Source organism: Rousettus aegyptiacus, unplaced genomic scaffold (assembly GCF_014176215.1).
Source record: "Rousettus aegyptiacus isolate mRouAeg1 unplaced genomic scaffold, mRouAeg1.p scaffold_m13_p_2, whole genome shotgun sequence".
Taxonomy (NCBI): Eukaryota; Metazoa; Chordata; class Mammalia; order Chiroptera; family Pteropodidae; genus Rousettus; species Rousettus aegyptiacus.
The window spans coordinates 10,739,602-10,744,280 of NW_023416295.1; the positions used below are offsets into that span (position 1 = coordinate 10,739,602).

Below are 4,679 nucleotides of genomic sequence, written 5' to 3' on the forward strand. Positions count from 1 at the left end.
AATTCAAGAGAAAAGAATCAGAAAATAGTATTTTTAAGTATCACTTGATGACAAAAGTCATTCCCATTAAAATAAGAATGACTTTAACTCATCATGAATGACACAAATGAATAACACAAATGGTTCACAACTTTTGGTTATTCATGTCAATGATTTCCACTCAGGTTAGTTATGAAACTAGCTGATAGGCTGATGGAATTCTTAGAAAGGAAAAACAAAACAAAACAATACCACAATGATGGTAGTATATGGGAGATGACAAAAGTAGGGAAATATTATTGTTTACCTGCTCAGTTGATAGCTTATGAAAAGGAAATGGTTCTTGGGGGAGAGGTCAGAGCACTGAGACCAACCTCCAGAAGTTCCGAGGGAAGTATGACACGTTTGAATTTAAAGACAACTTGTAAGAGATTTATTAAGTCCCGTTGTGAAAAGACCTATTTCAAATGTAATGCCAAATCTCTTGTCTGTAATTTGATTTTTTCCCCTCCTATCTGTTAGTAAATTAATATTTCAAGCAGGGATACGATTTTTTGGAGGGACATGTGAAAGGTATATTTACCATTTGGGATTGGATGTAAGAACAACAAGCTGAAATGACATATTGGTGAAACCATTGAAGATCTCTTAATAGGAATTAGAGCCAAAAAGAGAAGTTCACATAAAAATAGTTTTGAACCAGTGTTCAGCCTGAAAAATATGGACTTATTTGAAAAGAGGAAAATGGCAGAAAAGAATAACAGGAAAAAAAATGAAGCAAATCGAAACAAAAAACTTCAGAATAGGAGGGGAGTTTAGGATTTGCCTCTTTTTAATTTTTTAAAAAGTTTCTCTTTTTTGGTTCTTTTATTATTTTAATTTATACAAGCAATTTACAAACTTTTTCTGCATCTTTTACATTAATATATCTTTTTGAACTATCTATAGCTACTTGGGTCAATTTAGGAAAACTATTTTCCTAGATAATTATTCATTTTATCTAGTTTTTCAAATGTATTTGTATGGAGGTCTGCACAGTAGTCTCATTTTAAAAAATTCTTCTAATTCAATAATTATTTGTCCCAATGTCAATAATTTTGTATATTTGTGATTTCTCTCTCAATCAATTTAGCTGGTGCTTTGTCTATTTTGTTGATATTTAAAAAAATATATCTTATTTTACTAATTAAATCTACTGTTTTCCTGTTGCCTCCCTTATCAATTTCTATTTTTATATGTATCATTTTTCTTCATGTTATGTTTTGGTTTACTTTGTTTTGGTGGTAACGGTGGTGGTGATCATCGCTTTATTGGCTTTTATGGATTGGAAAGTTAGCTGATTTTTTGTTCTTTTCTTTTTATTGATAAAATGTGTAAAGCTATGAATTTTCCTCTATTAACACCTTTAAATATATCCCATAGATTCTGAACTGTAGTGTTTCTACCAATTACAAAGATTAAAAAGAAGCAATGGATCTTATTTTGGCTTCAGTTACCTATTATCTTTGCCTGAATATCAAAAGCACTCTGCCACTCAATTTTCCCATCACGAATCATTAATAATATGAGTTGTCATATTGATTTTAGTAGACAGACCGTAGAGGGCTTAATAGATTTTTAGAAATTTCATAAATAATAAATAAAGCCATTTGGTCATGTCTTAGAGGGAAATAAATGTCTGGGTTAAAAATAATAATTTTTAAAAAGTTCTGTTGTTTTAGTTATACAGTTCCTTGTATTTAATAATGATTTCATAGAAGTATTTTTTGACTTAAAGTTTTTAAAACACACTTTTTATTTGGACATAATTTTATATTTACAGAACAACTGCAAAGACAGTACATAGTTTCCATATGTTCTTCAACCACTTTTCCCTACTATTAACATCTTATGTTATCATGGCGCCGCTGTCAGAACTAAGAACCAACATTGCTATATTACTGTAAACTATACTCCAGACTTTATTTGGATTTCTTCAGTTTTTCCATTCGTGTTCTTTTCTGTTCTAAGATCCAATCCAGGGAATCACATTGCATTTAGTTGCCATGTCTCCTCTGGCTTGGGACAGTTAAGTCGTAGTTTTTAAATTTCCAGGAGGAAAAGATTTTTAGCATTTTAAAAAATGTCTTACTAATAATTATTGATTTTTATTGCATTATCATCAGAGTGATATTTTTCTATTTTATGCAACTTATTGTTACTTTCCTTGTGACCTCATATTTGATCACTTTTGTAAATACTCTATGTGAGGCTTGAGGAGAAAATGTGTTCTCTATTATTGGGGTTAAAGTTGATTATAGATCCACAAGATTTATCTTATTGAATACATTATTTAGATCTCTATATCTTTATTTATTGTCTACTTGATTTATCTCGTCCTGAGAATGGAAGTCGTCCAATGTTGGTATGTTTCTATCTATATTTCTTTGTGTCTCCCACGGTTCTGCTTTATAAAGATAGTTTCTACTTCATTCACTGCATTAATATTTATAACTGATCTTTATTGTGAATTTTAACACTAAATTTAAATGGTCCTTTGTTGTCTTTAATGAGTTTTGGCTTCTATTTATTTGAGACATCAGAATCTGAAAGTTTGCTTTTTATTACTTTCATTTTTTTCTGCTGTACCTTTGCTCATTATTCCTTTTGAACCTTTCTGAATTACTTCATTTTAGGTGCGTCTTCCTGAATATAGCTTAAAGATTGGTCTTGCTTTTTGAGTACAAAAATGAGATTTTTTTTCTTTTAACAGGTGAGTTAAGCCCATTCACATTTATTGGTACAACTTTTGTATTTAGTCTTAACTTTTTCAAATTATTTTATATGTACTATGTATATTGTTTTCTGTGTTTCTTTATGTGATATTTTCTTTGTTTTATTTTTAACTTTATTTTGATATTTAGAAAGGATTTTTAGTAGTTACTTTTGTACTATTACTTTTTTAAAAAGTGTCCCAGTCCTCTGTTTCTTTATTTAGTCTTTTTTATCTGGTTTGTGAGCTTTTATTGTTATCCTTTGACTCCCACCAATTGCCTAATGAATTCACCATCAGTGAACTCACTGCTTTCTTCACTGATTAATGGACATTTGAATTGTTTCTAGATTTTGGTAACTATGAATAAAGTTACTGTAAACAACAAATAAAAGGGCTCTCCAGGTACAGATGGTGGAGCTCAGTTACAGCTTTTCGCTGACCGCATTCAGACCTCCTGCTAAACCTGTCCGGATCGAATGTGCTTTGGTTGCTATAACTGGAGGAGTCTCCTCAGTGGGAATTAGAGCTGCAAATGGTGTGGTATTAGCAACTGAGAAAACAACAGGAATTCATTCTTTATGATAAGCGAAGTGCACACGAAGTGGAACCAATTACTAAACGTTTAGATCTGGTGCAGAGTGGCATAGGCCCAGATTACAGCGCAGAGGCCAAAATCTAGCTCAGGCATACTATCTTGTTTATCAAGAACCCATCACCACAATCAGCTAGTACCGAGAGTAGTTTCTGTGATGTAAGAATACCCCCAGTCAGGTGGTAGGCTTCCATTCGGAGTTTCTTTACTCATTTGTGATTGGAATGAGGGGTGGCCATATTTATTTTAGTCAGATCCATCCGGAGCTTACTTTGCCTGGAAAGCCGCCACATTAATGGGAAAGAACTAAGTGAACGGGAGAGGTTTCCTTGAGAAAATATATAATGGAATCTAGAACTCGAAGATGCTATTCATACAGCAATATCAACCCTAAAGGGAAGCTTCGAAGGGCAAATAACAAGATAACATGGAAGCTGGCATCGGCAACGAGGCCAGATTTAGACAGTTTGTTCCAGCTGAAGTTAAGGATGACTTGGCTCCCATAGCATAATGATAAAGTGACTGAAAAATCCAGAATTTGAGGTATTCTATCTGCTGAAACATGCTTTAAGTCTGTCATTTTGCAGATCTGTAGCAGACTTATCTGTACCTGGTTTAAAAGACTGTTTTTTAAATATGACACCTATAAAGTATAGTAAACTGTCAAATAAAAGAGTTGCTGCATTATTTTATGCCTCTATTTTTTTCTCCACGTTCTTCCCGCTGATTACAGGCCACCTCTGCCGTACTGCGGGACTCCCGCTTTTCTTTCAATACTCAGCTCTGAAAGCAACTCGCTATGATTTTTCCCTTGAACCCCCAGTCTGGGTTAGGTGCTTCTCTTACACTCAGCCCTTTCCACAGCATTAGACACCTACTAATAAATCTAGTCATCAATTACCTTCCAGCTTCGGCACTCACGATTTAATAGACAGGTTTGCGTAGTGGTTAATAGAGAGGGCCCTGAGATCAGACTTTTGGAACTAAAATCCTGGTTTTACTATTTCTAATTATGTGACCTTGGGCAAATTTGCTAACTCTGAGCCTATTTCTTTGTTGGTGATAGGGAGATTTTAATACTGCCAACCTCCTAATCAAATCAGGTGTCATAATAACATGAAGTAATCCATTCAGTAAACTGTCCCATACTTACTAAGTACCCTCTACATATTAGCTAGTGTGGTTAAGTTATAATTAGTAGTAGTAGTAGTATGTTTCATGCTGGACTTTGTTTTTCTGAAGTCTGATTGACACTGGAAGCCCCAAACCATTAAGTACAAGAACTTTCTATTTAGAGATAAGTACACTGAAAGAAGAAAGTCAGGATATTTATAGTGATAATAGGGGAGAAGG

The 4,679-nt window shown here is 33.4% G+C and overlaps 1 pseudogene; it reads left to right on the forward strand.

Moving 5' to 3' along the window:
* The first annotated feature begins 3,142 nt into the window (after positions 1 to 3,142).
* On the forward strand, positions 3,143 to 3,837 carry LOC107499068 (annotated as a pseudogene).
* The last annotated feature ends 842 nt before the right edge of the window (positions 3,838 to 4,679 follow it).